Raw genomic sequence first — 12944 nt, forward strand, 5'->3', positions numbered from 1 at the left:
AGGCCTCCTGAAGAGCTGAAGGCAATGGAGAAGGCAGAGAATCAAGGGGAGGCTGCGATCCAGCAGCAAGCACGAGACATGGGCTAGTCTCTAGTCAATAGCTGTGTCTTTCAGGTCCATGAAACAGAGAGCCTGTGTGGCTGTTGGAAGAACTGTCATTGCTACTGTCATGATTAGCGACCGTCTTCTCTTCATTCCTGCCGCTGTGATAAAACACTCTGACAAAGGCATCCTAAGGGAGAATGATTAGTTGGACGTGTATGAAGGCGGATGAGCAAGAACCTCCTCTGTGTTCTTTAGGAGCCTCCATTCTTTTAGGTCCCACTTTGTCTTAGTGGGTGACTTGGAGGTTAGACCCATAGTGAACTTGGCAGGGATGCAAGTCGGGGAGGAAAGGAAGCTGCGGTTTGGCAGTGACATTCAGAGGCAACATGTTTTTCCTGTATCCCTTTAGACTGAGATGCCACCGGTGGAAGCGAGACACTTTATTATTATTTATTTGTGGGACAGGGTATGACCCCTCCCAGGATGGCCTTGAAGTCACTATGTAACTAAGGGTGATTTTGAACTGCTGATCCTCCTGCCCTCTCCAGTTATTATTATAAACCTGTAATTATAAACCTGCAACTCCATGCTTCGCTTGTACAGCGTAGACACGCATTCCACCACCGTGTGGCATCTCCAGCCCCAGGAGCCTGACCCTTTCTGACTCAGTGACTCATGATGAGAAGTGAGAGACCCTGCTCTGGTGTCTTGGGCCTGGGATTCCAACAGACTCCTGCTTCTACTACTTCCCTCGATTCTCTGAGCCTCAGTTTCTTTATTGTGAAGTGGAGATAACAGAATTAAAAGGTTGTGAGTCCTGTGCTGGGAACATGGCCAGTGCTCAATGGTTAGGGACTATTTGTCATGATGTGAAAGTGATGTCTGTTCACTGATGACTGTGAGGTCCTGGAATTAGTGTTCTCACATCAGGCTTCCCTTCCTATCAACAGGTGAATGTGAGGTTATGGTGATTGTGTTGTTTGCAGGAGAGATCAGCAGGAGAATGCTCAGCATAACACCTGGTACACAGTAGACACTCCATTTCTAAACATCTGGGGGGTGAAAAGTCTCAAAGTCCACAGGAGTGAATCTAGACCAGTAGTTCTCAAACTGTGGGTCACTGGGGGTTGAACCCTTTCATAGGGGTTGCATATCAGATATCCTTCTCATCAGATATTTACATTATGATCCATAACAGTAGAAAAATTACAGTTATGAAGTAGCAACAAAATAACCTTATGGTTGGGGGGGGGTCACCACAACATGAGGAACTGTATTAAAGGGTCACAGCATTAGGAGGGCTGAGAACCGCTGCTCTAGACAGTGACTAGACAGATGGGATTGCTGGGAAGAGTCAGGGGTGTGGAGAGCAGACTCTTGCCTTTCAGTGTTCCTACACTAGAAGTCAGAAGCATAGCACCGGCAATTGCTGGGGAGTCAGTGGCACCTCACTGGGGTCTTAGGATATGGCTCTTGGAAGGTTCTGGAACTCACTTTTCCCCCTGTCATTCTGTCCTTGCTTCCTCTCTTCTTTCCTCTGTTGCTTTTCATGTTTTTCTTTTCTTTGCCCACTTTCATGTTCTTCTTCTACCTGTACATCAAAGCTTGCTTCCTGTTGCTTGGCCACAAGGGTGCCAGATGCAGTTCTCCACATAAAAACCCACAGAATTTCTTCCCTTAGACACCATTAATGATGGGGATGGGGTGGTGGGGAGTGCTTCTGCAGCCATTCCAGCACCAGGAAGCAGGCCTCTACCCTTGAACTCCTGACTCCCTGACTCATGTGAGCCTAAATTTCCTACAGGCTTACCTAGTCCCAGGTATGCTGAGGCACAAGCACTTTAGAAGCTCTTGTCCCAATGATCCCATTGTTCTAAATGGCTACTTTCATTGGCCCTATGAACCTTGAGCCTCAGAAGTCATCTCCTTTCATCAAGGCTATCTCCGATTTCTCAGCACATTGGCTTAGCTTTTGTGTTAGGTTCAGTCTTTGGCTCTTGTTCATGAGCAAGGAGTCCTGCCCTCCTGTCCTGCTCTCTAGCCTTTAGCATAGAAGAATTGGCATCTGGGACCATTGAGTCCAACCTCAGCCAATGTGATGGCCAGCATCCTCATCAGACATGTCCTCTCCATGGCTGTGTGTGTGTGTGTGTGTGTGTGTGTACAAAATTTGTGTATTTGTGCATGTGTGTGAAAGCCAGGCATTAGGGCTGGGTGTCTTGCTTGATTGCTTTTCACCTTATTGTTTCGAGACAGTCTCTCACTGAACCTGGAGCTCACTGATGTGGCTGGCTTGTCTAGTCCCAGGGATCTTCCTGTCTCTGCATTCCCAGTGCTGGGATTACACTTGGCTTTTTATGTGCGGACTGCTGAGCTGAACTCAGGTCCCTGTGTTTGTAAGAACTTTACAGATTGAGTCATCTCCCAAGCCTCCCTTGGATAGCTTTTGGTGCCCAAATTCCACACGGGACTTTCATCTCTGCTTTCTCTATGACAAGGCAGATACCACAGTCTGGTCTATATTCGATTGTCCCTGGGTCATTCCCAAGTCCCCAAGGCCAGCAGATGGCCAAGAACTCTTTCCCCTACATGGTGGCCAGGCTGCTGACTTGGGGGTGGGCTGGGGACCACTGGCTCTGTGGGAGGCTGAGGTAAGGAAAAGAGCAGCTGGGAGGAGCAATCAGGAGCTCCTGGTCCAACTGAGGCGTATAAATCGCCAGGCTGCCGTAAAGCCTTTTAAATGTTTTGACAGTCCCCAATCCATCAGAGCCTTTAATTGGGTTTTGACTGAGTTGTTCTATATGTAAATACCAGTTACTGGTGAGGTTGTTTACAGCCAAACTGTCTGTTTATGCAAATTGTGTTCCAAGATCACAGTGCTTTCATTGCAGGATAAAAACATTCCTTTTATTTAATGCCAAAATTGCTTCTTCCTTGGGCTGGGGTTGGTTTTTCCTCTTTGGCTTTTAAATAAAACAAGGCAATTTGATAAGCTGGTGGAGAGGTAGTGCCCATGTAGCGGACACCACGTGGCCTCCCTCAGAGGTGGGCAATGAAGGTGAGTGCTTTGAGTCTTCCAGATTCCCGGGTACCTCAGCCCCTCTTCCCTCTCAACACAGGATCTCCTGGAATGATGGGAGCTATGCCTTGAAGCAGCTTGGTCCTGGTTGGGTGAGTCAGTTATAAAGAGGAGTCTCCCCAACAACTGGGAATTGCAACGCTCCCCGCCAAACAAATGATTTAATTCCCTCTACTACCACCCAGATGGAGAAAGCTCTCATGTCTTCCCAAATCCATATCCTTGCAGTCTAGAGGGACATTTTGGGCCTTATGCCTCCAGGAGAAGTCTTCCAGCTCTCGGTGGCCTGGATGATGATGGTCTGTGGTCAGGATGTCATCTTCCACGCCTTTCTGGGTTTTACCCCATTCCTCGACCCTAGCTCTGCTCAGTGGCTTCTAGGAACTTCTCCCTGGCTTTGCCAAATGAGAAAAAAACAGTGCTGTCTGTAGCTTGTGCCCAAGGCTGGGCATCATTCCTCTTGATATTGTCAAACGTGCTGAGTAGACCTGGATAGGGCAGTGATTGACAAGGGGAGAGAGAGGCCCCGCCCTCCTGGAATTTGTCTTCTGCTCTGGTTTGCGCACAGCTGAGAATGATTTTTTTGGGGGGAGGGTCATTGTAAGTATGATGTCAAACTATTCTTCTAACCAAACTAGCTGTTCTGCTTCCTCTGCCTCTTAGTAAGCTCCTACACAGTGGGATCAGGTTTGGGAACAAGGTTCGTGTGCTAGGAGACAGGGAGTGGGGCTTCTGAGAGGCGGAGTCCATCACAAGGTCACAAGATTGATGGAGGCCTCGTTCTCAGATGACATTAAAGTTCTTTTAGGACTGGGTTAGGTCTCTTGAGAGTAGTTTGTTATAGTCAGCTGGGCCCTTCTCTGGTCCCTTGCTCCCTTTCTTGACATGTAACCTTTCTTTTCTTTCCCCAACTGGGCCAAGAGGTCCTCAAACAGAACCTGGTAGAGGTCAGTGCCACGCACTCGAACCCCAGGAACTACAACTGAACTGTTTATGAATTATGCAGCTTCAGACACATTGTTACAGCGACACAGAACAGACTAAGACGCAAACTATCCATCCATTTGGTGATAAAGGAAGTTGTCATCAGGAGTAAAAACACCCTAATCTTCCTTTCCTCCATCACTATGACACACATCTTCTTCCTCCCTTGTTTTTTCATCCCCTCAGAGGAGAAGGGTGCCAGCCGAGACCCCCCCCCTCAGCTGTACCATGAATGTGCCCCCTTCCTCCCATGCAGGGTCTTTTACATCTTTTCTGCCCTGTTACCGTTGCCATTATGGTCTCCAATGCTGGAGAATTTCTCCCACTTAGGAAAAACAGTTTGAACACCACGCTCCCTCCATGTCACACTTTGCCTTTGTTATACTCGGCTCCAGCAGCCACCTCTGTACCACCTCTAGTGGTTTTAAGATCAGATGCCTGGACAGACTCTCAAAGCAATAAAAAATCTGTATGCTGCCGCTAAGCCCTGACATCAACGGGCTTTGAGATGTCTCCCAGGTGATAGATAAGCAGCCAGGGCAGAAAACTACTTTCTTCTTTCATGATCCCCTCCCAATAGAAAATCTGCTTAAAATTAGTCACAGATACTGTCTCTGCCTCCTCATCTTCCAAGTCCATTGCTACCCAGCTCTATCCCACCAGTTCTCTGAAATTGCTTTGGAAATGTCACCAGTAAATGTCTGTACCTTGCTGACCCTCCTGCTCTTCTGATCCAATGGGCTCCTCAGATGATCTCTGAACCTCACGATGTAGTCTCAGATCAGCCCCTTCCCAGCTCTTTCATAGACTCCCATTTCTAGAGCGCCTTGAACTTGTCTGTTCTCAGCATCTCAGTCTCTTACCGACTGGTGAGCTAATCTATGATTCCCGGTTCAGCAACGATGGCTTCCTGGACTCCGTACCCAGAGCTCCAGTCTTCCTCTTCTATGATGTGTTGAGCAGTTCATGTACTCCTTCCTAACCCTGGTTTCCTGTGCCCACTTTCATCTCCCCAGTGGATACTATCAGGGCACCTGGTCCTCCCCTGGAGACTCCCTCAGAGAGTGTCTCCCTGTCTCTCCTTCATACGCTGCGAGTCACTGAGTCTGAACATTCTGGATGCCAGGACTTATTTTCACCCATCTTCCCGTCACTTTCTCAGCTCAGACCTTCACTTGCCCCTCCCCCTAGTGATCTCTTGTTCCCACCTCTAAGACCACCTTCTTCAGGCCCTTCTCCATGCTGCTGCCGCAGGGACTCTTTATCATGCAAAGTTGATCACAGCTTTATTTCCCTAAAACCCGCTTTTTAATGACTTACCAAAGCACAAATGTTAAAAATGCGTGCAGTTGAGATGCTGGACAGCTTATGGAAAAATACCAATAGACAGAGTCAGGAGAAGAGTGGGTGCAGATAGTCCACAACCAGATGGACAGCCAGTGAGGGAGGCAGTGTTGCTGCAGGGTGAGTGGAGGAGACTCTTCCCCGACCTTCTGAACGTGTGACTTGACCTTTAAATCCTGAGAAAGGACTTTACCAACCCCATAGCTCCTTCAGAAGACACGGGCAATTTCTGCATATTGTGCCCTCAGTTCCTTCAGTTTGGTGCTGCTGGTTATGTGCATGTCTGCCCACCAGGGGCCAGGAGTGGATAATGGATGGCTCTGGCACATGTGTGGGTGCTTCTCTCAAGGATGGCGGAATCCAGAGTTGTCCCTACACCACCCCTTCCTTCCTTCTGTACAGGTTCAGGCCAAATATCTGACCCAACTATTCCACAAGCCTAGATCCTGCCACTCAATATCCCAGCCTCACACCCCACTCTGCAGCCACACTGCATCCCCTACCTCACACCCCACTCTGCAGCCACACTGCATCCCCTGCCTCACACCCCACTCTGCAGCCACACTGCATCCCCTGCCTCACATCCCACTCTGCAGTCACACTTGATTTCCCAACCGATCCTCTATGGATCTGGTTCTGATATCTCTGCTATCAAATGGGGAAGTTTCCTCTCATGTAGCTGGGAACCAAGTCCATTCAGCTCTGAGTTCCTGGTGCTGGGCAGAAGAATCTTTGGCCTTAACATATATTTGTGGGATAAATAGTTAAATGGACAAATAAACAAATTTAAAAAGAAAACACGTGTTTAAAGTATCCCGGGCACCAACCTTCAGACAAAGTGAGTTACTTTAAACCCTTTTGCCTAAGAATGTGGTTGGAATGGTCCTTGAAATGACCACTCCCATTTTGACTCCATCACTTGGTGAACTTTGCTGGGCTCCAACATTGTCCTGTTTATTAATGTACTTGTGTGGCACATCCAGCTCCTTCAGGAGCCTGCAAAAAATGTTGTTAGGGTCAGGCATCTTATCCATACCTGTACCCCAAAGGTCTCAATTCCCAGGAAACTGCAGCTACCTGATAGAGATCTGTTGAACAAATAAATGGCTTTGCTTTGAAACTGTGCAGCGTGCACAGGACCTTCAATGTAGAACTGACTGGAAAAAGCAAGCCGTGAAGAAAGCAAGGTTTGAGGTACAGCACCCTGGCTAAAGCTGGGTTGGGGCAGGCTCAAACATCTTTCAGGGAGAGGCCCCAGAAGAGTAACTACCACACAGATCTTCATGTGCCCATTCCTTTGAAGAATTTGTTAGAGGGGAAATCTGGGAAACTCAAGGCAAGAATTCAGTGTAAGCTGGAATTGAGCAGGAGCGAGAGGCAGTAATGGTGGCCAGTTGTGATTGTTTACTTGACATTGCTCAAAGTGTCAGCCTATGTTGCTCATAGATTTGGCCTCCAGGATACAAAACACACTATAGTTTACAGGAAGAGAGATGGGTACATAAGCAGGAGATAGGTCACAGAAGCAGAGCAAGGCAAGGTTCCACCCTGCTTCCCGTGTTTCTCTCTTGCTCATCCATAAATAACAGGTGGTTTATGTCTCCCTCCAGCAGTGAACACCCCAGCTCCCCTTCTAGGCTTTGTCCCACTTTTCCCAGGATTCACCAGCCAATGGAACCCTCTCTCCCCTTTGTATTTGGAACACATCAAGTTTATTTTTTCCTCTAGGTTTTTGAAAATGCTGGCACATCTTGCCTTAAAGTATGTGATGATACTTTTTGTCATTGAGGGAGTTGACATAGGTATCTGGCCCCACAGGTTGATTCTAAAATGACGAATCACTTGACATAGCAAGGCAGACCCTGCATTTCCATTTGGAAGCAATAAGTCAACTCTCCACTTGGCCCCAGTCTCCACCCTCTGCAGTCTTTACACCTGTGTTAGCTCATGCCACTATGCTGACCTTGGCAGTCTCTACTGGGTGACAGAGTCCCCTTGGTATCTGTCACTCACTGTGGCCAGAATGAAGATGCAAAAACCTTTTCTAGGGATTGGGGATTTAGCTCAGTGGTAGAGCACTTGCCTAGCAAGCACAAGGCCCTGGGTTTGGTCCTCAGCTCTGAAAAAAACAAAACAAAACAAAAAAACCAACCAAACAAAAAACCCTTTTCTAAAGCTGGTGGTAAGACTCCAGAATGTCTCTTGGGGGCTAAGAGCAAACACATTATCTGGGGTCTTGTTATACTTCTGATTCTGTCTAAACAGGGACATGAAAGCCTGAACTTCTGCATTCTGCACAGGACCAGCTGAGCCAATGCCATGCAGTTGTCAAGGACGAAAGGAAATGTGGGATCTTCTTTAGAATTAAGTAATTTTTTTTTCTTTTGTAAATCCTTTCTGGCTGTTTATTTCTTCTTTTACTGTGAAATCCATTTTAAAAGATTGTAATTGAAGGTGAGTCCTGGGGAAGTCCCAGGATGCTGGAAGGCCTTAAGGATGATCTAGTGCATTTGAGAAAGGCTGGAAGCCTAGAGGGGGCAAACATTCATAATCTAAATATTTAAGACTATGTGTCTCAAGGTATCTGGAAATGACAGTCTCATTTGGGGGCTTCAGTTTGGTGAACTGTATGCTATCTGGATCTACTTGGGAAAAGCCAGGTCTAAACAAAAGGCCAGAAAACCCATTAATTTGCATGCTAAGAAGTGAAGGACTGTGCTGGCTAGGAGAGTATAGGCATGAGCAGTCCTGAAGGGTAGGTTGGGGTAGTGACACAGAGGTGAGGAGGGAGGTCTCCTTGAGGCAGAGCCAGAAGCACCCAGGACTGACAGGCTCAGAGACTCCTGGGTCTGGCTCAGATCCCAGGGAAGAGGCATTTCCGCGTCTCCCAAATACCAGATGTCTTCGATTTTAAAAGAGTTCATGATTTACAAAATAAACATACTTAAAAAAAGAAAACCAACAAAGCAAAACAAAACCTCTTATACAACAAAAGAAGTAGCAAGGGGGCTGGAGAGACGGCTCAGAGGTTAAGAGCACTGGCTGCTCTTCCAGAGGACCCGGGTTCAATCTCTAGCAACCACAAGACAGCTTACAACCATCTGTAATTCCAGTTTCAAGGGATCTGACATCCACCTCCCTCCTCCTCAGGCACCAGGCATGCAAGTAGTGCACAGATGTATGTACAAGCAAAATACCCATATACATAAAAATGTTTTTCAAAAAGGAAAGCAGTATAGAGAAAATACACTCCTCTTCCAAGTCTCCTCCACCCAGCCTATCAGCCTCTGCTCCCAGAGATGACAGCTGGCCTGTGCTTTCAAATGTCATTGCATGGCCACATTCATTTCTCCACTGACAGACTGGCCAAAGTAGCGGTCTACACCTGCCACAGAAGCTCACAAATCTTCCATTAGATGTTTGTTCCTGGTGTAGGCTAATTGCCTATAATGAGTTTCGTTATGACATTTTTCTACAGGTATATGCTTCTTGATCATGCCCCTTCTCATTTGGTGTCACTCTCTCTCCCTCTTTCTTTGATGACACAGTGGTGGCCTCATTTCCCATCAGCCCATGGTCTTCCTTACTAGTTTTAACAGCTGCTGTGTATTCTGTAATTCGTTTACCATTCCTTTATGAACGTGATGTTATGTTACTTCTGGTCTTTTGACACTGCAAGTATTTTTTCAGAGAACATCTTTCCTGGTATGTCAACACAGAAAATGCCTGGACCTGCAAGAGGACTCGAGAGAGATGGCAGGGTCAAGTGTGCAAGTGGGACAGGTCTTCCCTCAGTTCCTCCCAAAGCACTGCTGCTACATTTAGACTCTCACCAGAAACATGCCATGGTGAACCCTCTCCTTCCTTCACCACAGATAGACAAATACTTCAAAGACATCTAAAGAAAATAAAGTATAATCTATAAGTGGTAAGGTGCATAGACCTTAAAGGTAGGATTCTTTGGGGTTCAGAAATCACAGACACTCATGTAACCACATCCCAGTCAAAATAGAGGCCAAATCCATCAGTTTCTAAGGGTCTCTCTCACCCCTTGTCAATTACATTTTACTCAGGCCCCAGGAAACAACCACTGTGTCCTATCTTTTAATCAAAATAGATTCTGTGCTGTAGAATATTAAAGATGTATTACATTTGTTTATGCTGTGGAACATTTGTTTAATGATGCAAAGATATGTTGCATTCTTTTATGTTGCATTTGTTTAATTCTGTGAAGCTGTTACTTTGCCTGTCTAAAACACCTGATTGGTCTAATAAAGAGCTGAATGGCCAATAGCAAGGCAGAAGAAAGGATAGGTGGGGATGGCAGGCAGAGAGAATAAATAGGAGGAGAAATCTGGGAGGAGAAAGATCAAGGAGTGAGAAAAAAAGGGGCTAGCCACCCAGCCACCCAGCCAGACATGAAATAAGAAGGAAAGAAAAGATATACAGAAATAGAGAAAGGTAAAAGCCCAGAGGCAAAAGGTAGATGGGATAATTTTTAAAAAGCTGGCTAGAAACAAGCCAAGTTAAGGTCAGGCATTCATAAGTAATAATAAGAAACCATGTATTTATTTGATAGCTGGGTGACTGGCCGCCAAAGAGAAAAGAGTAAGAATAAAAAAAACAACTACAATTCTGCATTTGAACTTGATGTACCTGAATGAGAGTCACATATGCTATTATCACCATAGTCCCTTTTTGCAGATAAGTATGATTCTAAGCGTTCCTATTTCTGTGAAGAGACACTATGATCATGACACCTCTTATAAAGGAAAACATTTAATTGAGGTGGCTCACTTACAGTTCAGAGGTTTAATTCATTATCATCATGGCGGGAAGCAAGGCAGCAAGCAGGCAGACATAGTGCTGGAGAAGGAGCTGAGAGTTCTAGATCTTGATCTGCTGGAAGCAGAAGAAAGAAAACATCCCACTAGGCCTAGCTTGAGCATATGAAACCTCAAAGTCCACCCCCACAGTGACATACTTCCTTAGACAAGGCCACACCTACTCCAACAAGGCCAAATCTCCTAATAGTGCCAATCCCAATAAGTCAAACACTCAAACACATGAGTTTATGGGGGCCATATCTATTCAAACTATCACAAGTACTATTTCATTTTATGAGTATAGTGGCTATACTGTATTTTGTTTTCTATTATTTTCTAGGTAGACATTTGATTTGTTTAGAGTGAAGTAAAAATACCAGCATTCTAGTGTAATTCTTTGTGTAGACAGTTATATTCCCTGTTGCTGTGATAAATACCCCAACAAAAGGGGAAAAAGGACTTATTTTGGCTCATAACTTCATCATAGCAGGGAAGCCAAGTTGGGAACTTGAAGTAGCTAGTCAATCCACCCAAGAACAGAGAGAATAAATGCATTCATGCATACACTCAGGCCACTAGGAAATAGTGTTACCCAAAGTGGGTGGGGTCTTCCCACATCAATGAGTGGAATCAAGATAATCAGGCACAGGTAGGCTCAGAGGCCAACCTAAACTAGACAATCCCTCACTGAGACTCTCTTCTCAGGTGAGTCTAGATTATGCCAAGTTGACAGAACCAATCACCTCAGGGTCTGCCTTCATTTTTGTCTTCAATCCACACCTGAGTACAATTCCTGGACCCTGGTGACTGTGCATATCACACTGTAGAAGCTGCTGCCAGATTCATGGTGGTTGTGCCATATTACACTCCCAGTGACAATTAGGAGTGTTTGAGCTGAGCAGCATACTCACTGATATTTGATGTTAGTGACTTTTACATCCCCCCCACCCTCCCCTCCCGGAGCTGAGGACCGAACCCAGGGCCTTGCATTTGCTAGGCAAGTGCTCTACCACTGAGCTAAATCCCCAACCCTGACTTTTACATCTTAAAAAATGGATTTGATTCATTAAAGTTAGCATGCAGAATAATGGGTTTCATTGTGGCATTTTGGCATGAATGTGTCAATATACCTGGTTCTTATCCAGTCTCTCTCCCAACGCCCTTTCCCTCCTGACTCTTTGTGTGCGTCTTCTTCCTCTGAGACTGTCCACTCTTCTGCTCTCCTGTCTCTATATTCCATTTATCTTCTCGATTTCCACCTCTCTGTTATGATCCCCTTTCTATGTCAACACACACACACACACACACACACACACACACACACACACACACACACACATGTCTAGAGATTCAATGCATAGGAACATGGTTTTTGTGATTTAATACAACAGTTTCCAGGTACATCTACTGTTCTGAGAATACCTCAATTTCACCTTTCTTATGACTGAATAAAATCCTAATGTGTATATATCCCACACTGTCTTTATTCACTCAGGAGTTGATGGACATGTGGGCTGATTCTATTTCCTTGCTACAATGACTAGCACAGCAAAAAACATGGTGTCTCTGGTGTGTGACTTAGAATCTGGAGTCACTTAGCAGTTCTACTTAGTGTTTTTGTGACCTCCATTCTGATTTCCATGGTTCTTGTCACTCTGGTGTTTGTCTCCCATGCTGTGTAGAAATAGTTTTATGTAATCCCATTTGTCAGTGTTAGGAATGATTATCTGTTATTGGAGACCTTTTCAGGGAATCTTGAGGTCTTTATCTTATGTTTCCTCTAGCAGTTTCAGACTTGAGGTCTTAGATTAAGTCCTTTGATCTGTTTTGAATGAAGAGATATGGATCCAGTTTTACTTTATACGTGTAGATGTCTCCTATTTCAAGTACTATTTGTTGAAGAGGTTGTCTTTTTTCCTAATGTATGTTTTCGATACTTTTTCAAACTTATAGCTGGGTGGGTTTACTTATGGCTCTTGTATTCTAGTCTACTGTTTGGTATGTCTGTTTTTGTTCAAATACCATGCTGTTTTCATCACTATGGCTCTGTAGTACAATTTGAAGCCAGGTATTATAATACCTGTAGCATTGCTGTTTCTGTTTAGAATTACTTGAGCTATTCAGGGAGTCTTTTAAATTTTAATCATTTTTGGGGGTGGTGGTGGTGAAAGATTTAATATCATTATTTAATTACCAATGTGGTTGTGTATATATATATATATATATATATATATATATATATATATATATGTGTGTGTGTGTGTGTGTGTGTGTGTGTGTGTGAATACATACATGCACATGCTTGTGTGTGTACTGGTGCACATGTGTGTTGAGGCCAGAGGACAACCTTGAGTGCTATTCCTCAGGTGCCTTCCACCTTGTGTTTCCCCATCATGTCCTTCACTAGCCTGGGTGGAATTATCCTCTAGGCCTATGCTAGCTGACCAGTGAGTCACAGGAATCTACTTTTCTCTACACCCTCCCTGGCATTACAAGCACAAACTACCGTCACCAGGTTTTGAACTTGGGCTCTCATGCTTGTAAGGCAAACGTTTTGCTCACTGAGCCATCTCCCCAGCCCATTCTTTCATCTGTTTTTATAAAATGCTTGTTCAAGAACTTTGGTAATTTTCACTGGGTTGTGTGTCTTCAATTATTAATTCTGA

This window comes from Peromyscus californicus, unplaced genomic scaffold (genome assembly GCF_007827085.1).
Source record: "Peromyscus californicus insignis strain IS unplaced genomic scaffold, ASM782708v3 Scaffold_4__1_contigs__length_199733344, whole genome shotgun sequence".
NCBI classification, from domain to species: domain Eukaryota; kingdom Metazoa; phylum Chordata; class Mammalia; order Rodentia; family Cricetidae; genus Peromyscus; species Peromyscus californicus.